Source organism: Anomaloglossus baeobatrachus, chromosome 1 (genome assembly GCF_048569485.1).
Source record: "Anomaloglossus baeobatrachus isolate aAnoBae1 chromosome 1, aAnoBae1.hap1, whole genome shotgun sequence".
In the NCBI taxonomy this organism is placed as follows: Eukaryota; Metazoa; Chordata; class Amphibia; order Anura; family Aromobatidae; genus Anomaloglossus; species Anomaloglossus baeobatrachus.
The window spans coordinates 605,505,398-605,521,331 of record NC_134353.1 but is presented as its reverse complement, the minus strand read 5'-3'; positions in this window follow the sequence as shown (position 1 = coordinate 605,521,331).

The following is a 15,934-nucleotide window of genomic DNA, read 5'->3' as shown; positions in this document are numbered from 1 at the left end:
ATAGCAGATTCCAGCTCTTACTTCTAACGGGAAATGAAAGGATTCAGTTTGCTAAGGAAAAGTCCACAATAATTACTTATTAGCTGTATAGTTGTCTCTGGACCAATCCTTGTACTTAGTATAAGAACAGGTTTTACTAGAGAAAAAATATCAGGATCTGTGGTCGGTGAAGACAGACAATCCTAAAATGTCGAATCCTCCTTTATAGGATTGCGTTCGATGCTGCTAGACATCACAGAACAGTATACTTTATTTCTATAGGTATACGAGACAAAAATCAATAGGCCATTGCATTAGGCTTAATAGTTATTACCTGTATAAACAGTAGGGGGCCACTGTGGGAGAACTATATTTTGGCCCTTTCTTACCCATAGCTCATTATTATGCATCTCTTTTTTTTTCTATAACAGTTGACACATAATTGTGAGCTATGATGCTTATTGGCTGATGCCCTTATGTGCTTTTAAATGGTTAAAATCTAGAAAATCATGGCTAAGCTATTATTGGTTGTTAATTGTTATCTGACAGCTGTGGGAGTTGTGGCTGGCTCCGGTCAAACTGGACGTTGGCCCATTGATCCTCGGAGAAGCTACACAGGTTGCACCAATAGAATGTCTGCATCCATATACAAATAGGTATATGTATTAGACCTAATGTAATGGCCTATGTAGATAGGTAGAAGCTATTTGAGCAGATTTTATTTATTCACACCAGTCCCTACCTCAGTGAGTCTTTTTATAGGGTCTTTACTCATTGTAAAGCAGTAAGTCCATTTCTAATATACAGTTTTACATCCCAGTAGTACACATGTAGACTAGACTCCATTGTTGTGCTACTTCTTGTCTGCCAACTTCCACCATTGCAGAGAAGTTACAAGGACCAAAATAGAAAAGAAGCACCCTTTATTTAACCAGTAATAGTAAATATTAAAATTTCCACACTAGAACTTATCCGTGGGATCAGGCCAGAAACCAAGGCTCCCTATCTAGAGCATTCACAATAGCATTTTGTTTGCATTTCTTAAGACATAAGCTGTTCCCCTCTATGGGATACATACTGATACGAAAATGAAGCCATTGGGATTATTTTTCTATTCTAGTATCCTTACGTCTTATCAATGCAAACTAATTTATAAATCTGAAGGAAAGTTGATATTTTATTAATACCGTTTTGGCGGTGTACCCAGCTAAATACCTGGCTCAGATGACGATGATTTGGGGGTCCTATATACTGATGCATGTGGTGAAAGGATAATACAGTGGTAATCTGAACCCCTATCGGCAGCCATCCACAATGGTCCGGAATGGGGCACAGCTCTAGCATTTGCTTCCCACTAATCTAAAGTACAGTCCTGGAATTAAGTGCGTCATCTGCATTACAGGCAGCAGATATTTACAGAGGTTTATGTTTCTACTGATCCCTTCACTAATAGAAAATGTGATCTCTGCTTTAAAATAGCATTCGCCTTTCACCCCCCGAGGATTAAAATATTGAAAACCACGGCCGAGCTATTATTACTGGTTGTTAATTGTCATTTGACAGCTGTGGGAGATTTGTCCGGCTCCGGTCAAACTGGACGTTGGCCCATGTGATAAAAGCACAGAGAAATGATGGATCAGGATTCCGGTGATCTATGATATTTCATGTGTTACGTCTGTATAGTGTGTAGCTGGTATACGATGATGTTGGAACAGTGCTATGTGTTACTATATGTAATTACAATCTACTTTCTGTAGCTCGTCCTTTACAAACACAACTCTGGGAGCTCATAATAAACCTGTACGTAGAACTTTGTTGTAAAATAGGAGACATTTTACCTGTTATTGGAGCCTTATGATCTTTGTATGAAGTAAATTTCACATTTCTATGTCAACATTCAGATTGTTTTGTATGGTACTCTTCAGACAATCCCTAATAAAATCCTACAAAAGACTATGAAAACTCCATGACATCCAGTGGCTTTTTTGTATTTACATTTAATATGTATCAACTGAGTCTATATAAGACCAGGATTACAAGACTGGTTTCACATGAGAGTATTATAAGGGCTTTTATACATCCATATTACGGAAAAAATCCTCGGCCTGACCTGAGCTAAAGTCAAAATCGCTTGTATGAAACCGGCCTAAGGGTAAATGTATTCTTTTTCTGATCAAATCCCAATTTGTCTTAGAAAGAATGGTGCAACAATCTCACTGTATGATCTTGGTCTTCAGTTTATTACTTTTATATGACTCACATTCCAGTAAAATTAAGGGAGGGCTATTCTAATGCACTGTTTTTGGTTGTAATAAAATTGATGTTTTTTTGGAACAAAACCTTTTTCAAATTTTATTAGTTATAAGGGGCTTTCCTTAAGGCCACTTTACACGCAGCGACATCACTAGCACCCGCCCCCGCCGTTTGTGCGTCACGGGCAAATCGCTGCCCGTGGCGCACAATATCGCTAGGCCCCGTCACACGGACTTACCTTCCTAGCGACGTCGCTGTGGCCGGCGAACAGCCTCTTTTCTAAGGGGGCGGTTCGTGTGGCGTCACAGCGACATCACACGGCAGGCGTCCAATAGAAGCGGAGGGGCGGAGAGCAGCCGCATGAAAGACACGCCCACCTCGTTGCCGGAGGACGCAGGTACGGTGCTGTTTGTCGTTCCTGGGGTGTCACACATAGCGATGTGTGCTGCCTCAGGAACGACGAACAACCTGCATCCAAAAGCAGCAACGATATTTGGGATTAGAACGACGTGTCAACGATTAGGTGAGTATTTTTGATCATTAGCGGTTGCTCGTACGTGTCACATGCAACAACGTCGCTAACGAGGCCGGATGTGCGTCATGAATTCCATGACCCCCAACGACATCTCGTTAGCGATGTCGTTGCGTGTAAAGCGGCCTTTAGGCTAAGCTAATGCTTGGCTATATTTATTACATATTCACCAGGGACGGGGACAAGGAGCAAAGGTTTTGACTAGAGATGAGCGAACTGAACTGTGAAGTTGGGGGTCCGTACCGAAAACAGACTTTACAAGAAAATCAGTGTCAGAGTTTGTGTGGTTTACGTATGCTAACCACTCGATTAAGCATCGCTGTGCTCGGGTATTCTCAGTGCTCACCGCTTGCAGTGTGTGAATGGCTCTCACTGGGGTAAAAACAGCGTGATCAGACGTAGTGTGCACAAAAAAAACTCCCGTCCCTTGGAAATGTTCTGTTTAACGTTGTCTGCATGTGTGCGAAGAGCCGAACTGCCGAATCATTGACCTCCAATGAGGTTCTGGTCAAGTCTGGATCCAGAACTGCACTGTATCTAAAGTCTGGCTGATCTTGGCAGATCCGAACTTCCACGGATCCGCTCATCTCTAGTTATGACCCCAGATAACATACACTTTTTATTGTTGGTAGTAGAGATGAGCGAACCGGTCGCGGTCGGTTCGCCGAACGGAGCTCCCGTTCAAGTTCGGTTCGTCGAACGTTCGACGAACCGAAATCGAACTGCATAGGAAACAATGGCAGGCAATCACAAACACATAAAAACACCTAGAAAACACCCTCAAAGGTGTCCAAAAGGTGACAAACAACTCACAACACAACACAAACACATGGGAAAGTGACAAGGACAAATTCTCATGTGAAAACAAAACAGCGTTACGAGGAAAAAGAGGACTAGACACAGATATAGGCATGGCATGCCCTTCTAAAATCATGTAAAACACCGCAAGGTGACTCCAAGCGGAGTCTCCCTTTTTTTCCAAAAATTGTGCCCCACACACACCCACCCATTCAGTGGCAGCACTTGTGCCCTAGTTGTACACTTCACAGCTAGATTTGCATCAAGCACATTCCAAATGCACAAGCATTTACTCTCCCCAGGATGACACAGGGGTAGTAAATTCCTGGTGGATCCACGACTTGTTCATTTTGATGAACGTTAGTCTGTCCACATTGTCACTGGACAGACGCGTGCGATTATCTGTCAGCACACACCCAGCAGCACTGAAGACACGTTCAGATACAACGCTGGCAGCTGGACATGACAAAATCTCCAAGGCGTAACTGGAGAGCTCTGGCCATTTTTCTAGATTTGAAGCCCAAAATGAGCAAGGCTCAATTTGCAAAGTCATGGCATCGATGTTCATTTGGAGATACTCCTGTATCATCCTCTCCAGCCGTTGACTATGTGTCAGACTTGTTGTCTCTGGTGGCCTTGCAAAGGAGGGTCTAAAAAAATTATGAAAAGATTCCATAAAATTGCTGTTACCAGCACCAGATACAGTCCTACTGTTTGTCAAGTTACAACTGGGAGATTCACTCCCTGCACCTGCACGGTTGTTTGGTGGAAAAGCCGAGCTAAGATCGAGTAACAGCTTCTGCTGATACTCCTGCATACGTGCGTCCCTTTCTATGGCTGGAATTATGTCACAAAATTTGGACTTGTACTGGGGATCTAATAGTGTGGCAATCCAGTAGTCATCATCACTTCTAATTTTGACAATACGAGGGTCATGTTGGAGGTAGTGCAACAAGAAGGCACTCATGTGTCTTGCGCAGCCATGCGGACCAAGTCCACGCTGTGTTTGTGGCATAGAGGTGCTACCCGTTCTTTCTTCCTCTGACATCTCCCCCCAACCTCTTTCAACTGAAATTTGACCAAGGTCTCCCTCATCCGCTGAGTCTTCCATGTCCATAGACAGTTCGTCCTCCATTTCTTCATGTTCTCCTGCACCTTCCTCAACATTTCGCCTGCTACTATGCACCCTTGTTGATCCCTGTCCCCCATGGTCCCATGCCTGCTGCGTTGGTGATGATGAACGTCTGGACCTTGGTGATGTTGTTGTCCCTTGCGCATATGAATCCTCCTGTAGTTCCTCCCCTTCCTGTTGTCCCACCCCCTGACTCCGAATAGCGTTTAGCGTGTGCTCCAGCATGTAAATGACTGGAATTGTCATGCTGATAATGGCATTGTCAGCGCTAAACATATTCGTCGCCATGTCGAAACTGTGCAGAAGGGTGCATAGGTCCTTGATCTGAGACCACTCCATCAGGGTGATCTGCCCCACCTCTGCATCTCGTTGGCCCAGGCTATACGTCATGACGTATTGCACCAGGGCTCGGCGGTGCTGCCACAGTCGCTGTAACATGTGGAGAGTCGAATTCCAGCGTGTCGCCACATCACATTTCAGGCGATGAACCGGCAGGCCGAAAGACTTCTGGAGAGATGCAAGTCGCTCAGCTGCGGCGGTTGAACGGCGGAAGTGAGCAGACAGTTTTCGTGCCCTGGTCAGAAGGCCATCTAGGCCGGGATAGTGTGTTAAAAATTGCTGGACAACAAGGTTCAACACGTGAGCCATACAAGGCACATGTGTCACCTTGCCCAGGCGAAGGGCCGCACCCAGGTTTGCAGCATTGTCGCACACGGCCTTACCAGGCTGCAGGTTGAGTGGAGACAACCATTTATTAAACTCGGACCGCAGAGCTGACCACAACTCCTCAGCTGTGTGACTCCTATTACCAAGACATGTCAAGCTAAAGACCGCCTGATGCCGTTGCACTCTGCTGCCAGCATAGTAATGAGGGGTGCGTGATTCCTTCTGCGCAGTGAGAACGCTGGTGGCCTGACCAGGCAGGCTTGGGGCGGAGGTGGAGGACCCAGATGAGGTGGAGGAGGCAGAAGCAGTGGCGGAACTTGGACAGACAGAGGATTGACACAAGTCATGGGGACGGCAAGACTTGTGCAGCAGACCCTTCACCATCTATCACCATAGTTACCCAGTGCCCAGTCAGCGACATGTAACGTCCCTGTCCATGCTTACTGGTCCAAGTATCGGTGGTGAAATGCACCCGTTCACACAGAGTTTCTCAAGGAAGCGGTGATGTTGTGTGCGACATGCTGGTGTAGCGCGGGCACACCTTTCTTAGAGAAGTAGTGGCGACTAGGCATCTGGTACTGGGGCACAGTGACAGACATAAGGTCTCTAAAATCCTGTGTGTCCACTAGGCGGAAAGGCAGCATTTCGGTAGCCAAGAGCTTACAGAGGGATAGAGTCAACCTCTTAGCTTTGTCATGGGTCGCAGGAAATGGCCTTTTATTTGACCACATCTGAGGGACAGAGATCTGGCTGCTGTGTGTAGACGGTGTTGAGTAGGGTGTCCCTGGAAAAATGCAGGTTTGTGAGGAAAGTGCAGGCGGAGACATGATGTTGCCTTCATCCAACGTTGGTGCTATCGATGTCTGAGAGAGCTGTACACACTCACTTGTTTCCCCTTCCAAACCAACTGACGACCTACCGAGCAAACTGCCTGTTGCGGTTACAGTGGTGGAAGTTGTGCGTGGAAAACCAGGTGTGACAGCTGTCCCCACAGTCCTAGAAGATGAAGAGCGCGCGGATGCACTGGAAGGGGCAGGCCGTGGATGGTTCGCTCCGCTAGGCCGCATTGCAGCACGGTGAACTTCCCACTGGGACCTATGATATTTATTCATGTGACGATTCATGGAAGAAGTTGTCAAACTGCTGAGGTTTTGACCTCTACTAACAGAATCACGACAAATTTTACACATCACATAATTTGGGCGATCTTTTTCTATGTCAAAAAAGGACCAGGCTAGGCAAGGCTTAGAGGGCATGCGACCTGCTGAGCCCCCCCGACTAGTGCTCAGAGGCAGAGTGGTGGCTGATGATGGTGCTGTAGACGTGCTACCAGTGCTCCGACTCTGTCCAGGAAGGTGCAAGGTAACTTCGTCGTCGGTTGCATCCTCCTCCACCGCCTCTGTTGACCTCCTCGAGTGCCTGACTGGGGGTTGACAGTAGGTGGGATCTAGAACTTCATCATCAATTGTTGTGTTTGCACTCCCCTCCCCCTCAGACTCTTCTTGCCCTGACCGAATATTTAAGTTGTCATCCCAATCTGGTATCTGCGTCTCATCGTCATCAGTATGTTCCTCATTGTCTATAACCACAGGTGTTACAGTTTGTGACAAAAGGTCAACATTATGCTCAGAAACTTGGTCCTCACGGCCTGAATCAGAGTCACAAAGGTTCTGGGCATCACTGCAGACCATTTCCTGGTCTGTACTCACTGTAGCTTGGGAGAAGACCTCTGATTCCCAGGCTATAGTGTGACTGAACAGCTCTGCAGACTCAGCCATCTCAGTTCCACCATACTGTGCAGGGCTGATGGAGACTTCAGAGCTGGGAGAAAGCAAGTGTGATTGGGATGACAACTCAGAGGACTGGTGTTTTTTGGATGCGGTACTTGAAGTGGCTGAGAGGGCACTTGTTGGACCACTTGAGATCCATTCAAGCATTTTCCTTTTTTGGCCATCATCTACCTTTGTTCCTGTTGTTCGTGTCCATAAAAAAGGGAGCACATCGGATTGTCCACGGTAAGTAGTAGACATCTTACTTTTGCTGGTAGATGGTCTATCTTCAGCAGATGATAATGGAGCTTTGCCACCTTCCCCACGGACAAACCCTTTTTTTCCTTTTCCACCACGCCTCTTCCCCTTTCCACCAGCATCTGTCATTTTGCCACTCATGTTGATTGCGACAAGATTGTGCACTGAAAATGTGGTAGTAAAAATTGAGAGGTGGTGTAGATTGCAGCGGTGGTCTAGCTTTATTAACAGCATAATAATAAAGAATAAATATCCCTGACAATGCAACTACGGCCCTTAAACTGGCAGCATAAATTGCTAGTATAATGGCTTAGTTATAATGAGTTTGAGTGTGCAATGCAGCCAGACGTGCTGCAAATATCTGTGCACTAGTGGGACTATACAGAAGTCCAATAGCCACGTTTAGGATGCCACTAAGTTCACTCAGTGTTTGCTAGTATAATGGCTTAGTTATAATGAGTTGGAGTGTGCAATGCAGGCAGACGTGCTGCAAATATCTGTGCACTAGTGGGACTATACAGAAGTCCAATAGCCACGTTTAGGATGCCACTAGGTTCACTCAGTGTTTGCTAGCATAATGGCTTAGTAACAATGAGTTTGAGTGTGCAATGCAGCCAGACGTGCTGCAAATATCTGTGCACTACTGGGACTATACAGAAGTCCAATAGCTACGTTTAGGATGCCACTAAGTTCACTCAGTGTTTGCTAGTGTAATAGCTTAGTTATAATGAGTTTGAGTGTGCAATGCAGGCAGACGTGCTGCAAATATCTTTGCACTACTGGGACTATACAGAAGTCCAATAGCCACGTTTAGGATGCCACTAGGTACACTCAGTGTTTGCTAGTATAATGGCTTAGTTATAATGAGTTGGAGTGTGCAATGCAGGCAGACGTGCTTCAAATATCTGTGCACTACTGGGACTATACAGAAGTCCAATAGCCACGTTTAGGATGCCACTAAGTTCACTGAGTGTTTGCTAGTATAATGGCTTAGTTATAATGAGTTGGAGTGTGCAAAGGGCAGGAGGGTACAGTGGCAGGGTTGTGGGTCTCTGGGTAGAGGAATGGAAGCCTGCCTTTCTATCCCTCCTAATGGGGAAATGCAGCGAGGAAATCCCTGACCTTAGCTACACAGACGCTGTCATCTTGTGCAGCTGTTAAACTCTGTTTTCAGGACCTGTCACCTATGGCTCTGACCCTGCCGGTATGAGCCCTTAAAAGGACTGATGGAAAGTGCTATCCCTAAGCTGTCCAGCGCTGTGTATGGAGCGTAATACAGCTGTATCGGCGATAGGAGCTGCGCCAGTGATGTCTGACACCAAGGACGCAGAAGAGATAATGGCGTCCGGACGGGCAGATACTCGTTTTTATAATGCAGGGACATGTGACATGGACATCCTATCACACATGCCGTTGCTTCTCTGGCTAAAAGTCCACTTAGCTGTGTGTGTGTCTGGGATTGGCTGACATGCTGGCCCTCCCCACTACACGCGCGCGTTTAGGGAATGAAGACAAGGAAAAAAAAAAAATGGCGTTCGCCATTATACATACAGCAGTGATCTGAATGCGCTGTTCCCGCACACTATACACTGAAATGTCATAATAGTGTGAGTCATCACAGAGTGACTTACACTATTACAGCGGAAAGCTAGCTAGGAATTAGCTGGGTTTTTTTTGCTGCTAGAACCGTTCTCGAACGTATCTAGAACTATCGAGCTTTTGCAAAAAAGCTCGAGTTCTAGTTCGATCTAGAACAGCCCCCAAAATCACTCGAGCCGCGAACTGGAGAACCACGAACCACGAACCGCGCTCAACTCTAGTTGGTAGCAATGGAAATAAATTTACAGCACTGGACAATAGAAACTCCTCTGTCAGTATGTCAATAGATAAAATTTAAAACATTTGAGAAAATGGGGCCCATATTTATCAAATGCCTGGAATGTTTTTTTTATTTTCATTGCTAATCATCAGCCTTTCATCATGTACAATTGTCCAAAGACGAAAGGAATATTTTATCACCTCATTCAAATGTCCGTGCTTGGCTTTTTTTTTTATTAACAGACTATGTGTCCACAAAAAAACCCACACATATCTGTCCGCATTTGTCATTCATGTGCTATCTGTAACCTTATAATAGATGGAAGAATTTTTGCAAGTTTTTTTTGGCATATGAGAAAATCCCTGATGGTAAAAACTGACCAAAAACTGATCCAGTGTACTGATTAAAATCAGTCTGTTTTTTCACATCTGACTGAATGGGCAGAGATAATTGCTCCTGGCATTCAAAATGCTACAATGAAGGGTTGGGTATAAGTATTTCAAGCTTCAAGAGATTTTTGCTCTTTCTTATTTTTTTACACTAATGTGGAAATTATGTAATGTTCTTAAGGCCTGTTTCGGACGTCAGTGATTCTGGTACGTTTGTGCTTTATTTTATACATACCAGAATCACTGACATATGCAGACCCATTATAATCAAGGGGTCTGCTCACACATCAGTGATTTTTCACTGACCATGTCTCCGTGCAGCGTACACGCGTATCCGTGATTGCCACACGGAGACAAGTCCATTTTTTTCTGGCATCACTGATGTCCCACGGACCACGCAGTGGTGCGATCCGTGAAACATGTACCAGAAAAACACGGACATTTAAAATAATAAATATTTTCAACTCACCTTTCCAGCGACGCTCTTTGCAGCCTCTGCTGTCTACAGCTTCCTGGCCAGCTCATGAATATTCATGAATGCAGTCAGAGCTGACCCGGAAGTAGCTGCAGAGAGTGGGGGCTGGATGCTGCAGAGCCGAGGAGTTCAGCACCATGAGCAGCAGGAACGGGAAATGTGAGCATACGTCCATGTGTAATCACGGATAATGTATCACGGATTGCACATGGACAACCCACGTGGGCTGTAAATCATGGAACACGGAGGGACATGTGCGTGTTTTACACATCAGTGAAGAACGTCTGTGTTTTTTACTGATGTATGAAACGGGCCTAAAGGAAACAAAATGGATGAAACAAACCGTGACAATTGCTTTCCTTACTTTTTTAATATAGCATCAGGGAAAATATTTTTGATGTAATGGAATAGTGTATTCCAGAGTCGTTAAAGCATTTCTTATAGCAGCACTATACAGCGCACCAGACCTCGCTTCATGGAGGAGTTCGTGCTAATTTTCTGGGGTAAAACTCCTTGAAATGTTGTTGCTTTTGACATTTTTATAATGGTCTCAGTGAGCTACACCAAAGTGGACAGAGCTAATGGATTGATGGAGATTGATGAAGCCCACCTGACAACTACACCATAATATGCACCACAAAAGTAAATTTGCTTCAAACTGGAGTAACATTTCTGGCCAAGCCATTCTGTTGAGTTATGCTGCATCCTTTGTAGAGTGAGTCTCCTGAAAAACTTGACTATGCTGTTCCACTTGGTTTTGCTGAATACTAATGGGAGCCTTCTGACGAACTAAACTAAGCTGTTCGACTTAAGCCCCCAACACACGCTTAAATATATCTCACAATCCGTCGTTGGGGTCAAGTTGTAAGTGACGCACATCCGGCATCGTTTGTGAGGTATCTGCGTGTGACATCTACGTGCGATCAGGATTGAACGCAAAAGCGTTGATCGCAAACACATCGTATCTTTGTCTAGAATTGAGCGTTTTGTTGCACGAACCTAGTCAATTGTAACGTGTGACATCCCTCATACGATTTTGGTGTCTGAGGCTATGTGCGCAGGTGTGCGCTCTGCACCGCAGCTTAAAAAAGGTCCGCTACAGAGCGCAGCTGAAAAGCTGCGTTCTGAAGCGCCTCACAATGTCTGTCATTCACTAATCTCTGTCAGTCGGTCACTATCTCTGTCCCTCACTCTCTGTCCATGTCAGTCTATCCCCCTCTCTCATACTCACCGATTCCCGGCGCGGCGCTGCACGGCATTCACACTGCTCCGGCGGCTTTTACTGTTTTGAAAAAGCCGGCCGCCCATTAAACAATCTCGTATTCCCTGCTTTCCCCGCCCACCGGCGCCTATGATTGGTTACAGTGAGACACGCCCCCACGCTGAGTGACAGGTGTCACACTGCACCCAATCACAGCAGCCGGTGGGCGGGTCTATACTGTGTAGTGAAATAAATAATTAAATAATTAAAAAAAACGGCGTGCGGTCCCCCCCAATTTTAAAACCAGCCAGATAAAGCCATACGGCTGAAGGCTGGTATTCTCAGGATGGGGAGCTTCACGTTATGGGGAGCCCCCCAGCCTAACAATATCAGTCAGCAGCCGCCCAGAATTGCCGCATACATTATATGCGACAGTTCTGGGACTGTACCCAGCTCTTCCCGATTTGCCCTGGTGCGTTGGCAAATCGGGGTAATAAGGAGTTATTGGCAGCCCATAGCTGCCACTAAGTCCTAGATTAATCATGTCAGGCGTCTATGAGATACCTTCCATGATTAATCTGTAAATTACAGTAAATAAACACACACACCCGAAAAAATCCTTTATTAGAAATAAAAAACACAAACATATACCCTGGTTAACCACTTTAATAAGCCCAAAAAAAGCCCTCCATGTCCGCCGGAAACCAGGATGCTCCAGCGTCGCTTTCAGCTCTGCTGCATGGAGGTGCCCGGAGCAGCAGAAGACACCGCCGCTCCTGTCAGCTCCACGCAGCAAATGAGGTGAGTATCGCGATCAGCTGAGCTGTCACTGAGGTTACCCGCGGCCACCGCTGCATCCACCACTGGATCCAGTGACAGCGGGTAACCTCAGTGACAGCTCAGCTGATTGCGCGGCTGTCTTCATTTGCCGCGTGGAGCTGACAGGAGCGGCTGTGTCTTCTGCAGCTCCGGGCACCTCCATGCAGCAGAGCTGAAAGCGACGCTGGAGCATCCTGGATTACGCCGGACATGGAGGGCTTTTTTGGGCTTATTAAAGTGGTGTGTACATCGCCCTGGCCAAAAACTGATGCTCTAGCAGGATACAGCTAAACCCCCACTAAGTGGAGACATCACAGGTGCAGGAGAAGCACATCACACACACACCTTCATGGAATGGAGGGGAGGTGACTGCTAGATGATAAAACTGCACACAAGTGGCTTGCATAGAGCGCTGTTCACATGCAGATGACACAGTCACAAACCCGCAGCCTATTAGGTAACGCCCTTCTATTAGATCAGGCGGGCTGCCAAGCCGTACTCCACTGTATATCATGCACGGACAGACACTCTACAATGCAAGGCCCAACAGAAAGGGGCCTGGCTGTATCCTGTACAAACAAAAAAATATGAGGTTTTTGTTGGTATTTATGGCCATAAAACGTAAGCCTACACCCTCGTCAAGGGACCTCATGTCTGTAGGTCCCTACACTAAATATAAAAAAAGCAACAATAAGAGGATAATGTCCTCCAAAAATCAAGTATTACTCACAGCAAGTTGGGCTGCAGTGTGTACATCGCCCTGGCCAAAAACTGATGCTCTAGCAGGATACAGCTAAACCCCCACTAAGTGGAGACATCACAGGTGCAGGAGAAGCACATCACACACACACCTTCATGGAATGGAGGGGAGGTGACTGCTAGATGATAAAACTGCCCACAAGTGGCTTGCATAGAGCGCTGTTCACATGCAGATGACACAGTCACAAACCCGCAGCCTATTAGGTAACGCCCTTCTATTAGATCAGGCGGGCTGCCAAGCCGTACTCCACTGTATATCATGCACGGACAGACACTCTACAATGCAAGGCCCAACAGAAAGGGGCCTGGCTGTATCCTGTACAAACAAAAAAATATGAGGTTTTTGTTGGTATTTATGGCCATAAAACGTAAGCCTACACCCTCGTCAAGGGACCTCATGTCTGTAGGTCCCTACACTAAATATAAAAAAAGCAACAATAAGAGGATAACTTGCTGTGAGTAATACTTGATTTTTGGAGGACATTATCCTCTTATTGTTGCTTTTTTTATGCTTATTAAAGTGGTTAACCAGGGTATATGTTTGTGTTTTTTATTTCTAATATAGGATTTTTTCGGGTGTGTGTGTTTATTTACTGTAATTTACAGATTAATCATGGAGGGTGTCTCATAGACGCCTGACATGATTAATCTAGGACTTATTGGCAGCTATGGGCTGCCAATAACTCCTTATTACCCCGATTTACCAACGCACCAGGGCAAATCGGGAAGAGCCGGGTACAGTCCCAGAACTGTCGCATATAATGTATGCGGCAATTCTGGGCGGCTGTTGGCTGATATTGTTAGGCTGGGGGGCTCCCAATAACGTGGAGCTCCCCATCCTGAGAATACCAGCCTTCAGCCGTATGGCTTTATCTGGCTGGTTTTAAAATTGGGGGGACCGCACGCCGTTTTTTTAAATTATTTAATTATTTATTTCACTACACAGTATAGACACGCCCACCGGCTGCTGTGATTGGGTGCAGTGTGACACCTGTCACGCAGCGTGGGGGCGTGTCTTACTGTAACCAATCATAGGCGCCGGTGGGTGGGGAAAACAGGGAATACGAGATTGTTTAATGGGCGGCCGGCTTTTTCAAAATAGTAAAAGCCGCAGGAGCAGTGTGAATGCCGTGCAGCGCCGGGGATCGGTGAGTATATGAGAGAGGGCTGCTCAATTCAGTTACTCAGGAGTTTAGCGGTCACCGGTGAGTCCTTCACAGGTGACCGCTAATCAGTAATCAGGACGCGACACAGACAGAGCCGCAGCATGACAATGAAGTCGGGTGAAGTTCACCCGAGTTCATTCTGACAGTGCGGCTCTGTCTGTGTCTGCTGTCATCTGCCATTCAGCTCTGCTACATGGCTGTCTGTGTCTGCTGTTAGCGGCCATGTAGCAGAGCTGAATGGCAGATGACATAGTAAAAACGCATCCCTACACATTACACACGCTTGGCAAGTCAATAAAAAAAAAAAAAAGGTGCCCAATGCATAAGTCACAGAACACATGATCTAAAGGATCGCACACAAAATTGATCAATTTAACATAGACTACTAACGCTCGTGTGACAGCAAAGGAACGACCTACGTGCAATCTCATAAGATCCCGTATGCAACCTGGGCGTGTCACATCGCAAATGCGATTGTACAACTAATTGCAACGTGTAAAGCTGGCTTTAGCCTGCTGTTCCAAAATGTCTGTCTGCAAAAGTGTCCTTCTGCAAATGGGACTCTTCTGTTCTAAGGTACCTTCCTGCACAGGGCCGCCACCAAGAATTTCAGGGCCCCATACAGGCCTCTTTGAGACTCTGCCCAAGCTCCAACCAAGCTCCACCTCAAACCTTCCACAGTCTTACAACCACTCTTGCAATAACACCACCTCTGCACTACAGCCTCACCACATATCAACAGTTACCATCAAACATCATCTGCTGGCTGAAAATATTATTTATATAATTTGTAGTTCCAGAAAATGAAGTATTTACCTCAGAAAATTAATAATCCACCCTCTACACCACACCTCTCCATAATATCATTCCCACACTGCCTGTATGTATAATTTCCCACACACACACTGCTCCTCTGTATAATTTCCCGACAAACTACTCCTCTGTATAATATCCGCCCACACACTGCCCCTCTATATAATATCCCCCCACTCACTACCACCCTGTAAAATATTCTCCCACACACTACCCCTCTATCATATACCCACATATACACTGCCTCTCTGTATATACCCCTACACAGATTGCTCCTCATTATAACATCCCTCCACACACACTGCCTCTCCATGTAATATCCCCCCACACACTGCTCTTCCCAACACTTTGTTAAGAAATAAGTAGTGGGCATGGGGTAATAAATATAAATAAAGGGAGGGGTGCTAACAAAAACTATGCAAAAAAATGAATTGTAACATGAGAGGAAAAAAAACTGCATAGTAAAAAAATGTGCACACCCAGCTATTTATATATAAACATGGCTTTTATTGATACAAAACAGTTAAGGCTGACAAAAAAACAATGTTTGAAAGCATGACTTAACAAGAGAAAATGAATAGATGAAATAGAGGGATAGACATAATAATCCTGTACTTATCCCCAATGAAGTATCAGGGCCCTGATAATAGAATGCACAATAAGTATTTAAATAAGGCAGTGTCCGCAGAAAAATAACACAATTCCAAAACATACAATATCTGATTCTAAAGCATCATCTTAAAGGTAATGTGGCAGTAAGTCAATGGAGGATATATAGAAAATGAATGATAAGACATACAGAGTCAATACAACACAGGAGTTGACATTAAACAATGCAAAAGATATACAATAATAAAACTGCAGGACATTTTGCAGGTCTATTAACTTACTGCCACATTACCTTTAAGGTGAGGCTCTACAGCCAGGTATTGTATTTTGGGATAATATTATTTATCTGCAGACACTGCCTTGTTTATATACTTATTGTGCATTCCCTGATTAGGGATAAGTACAGGATTATTATGTCCATCCCCCTAATTCATTCATTCTTTTTCTTTTGTCAATCATGTTTTAATCATTGTTTTTGTCAGCCTTATATGTTTTGT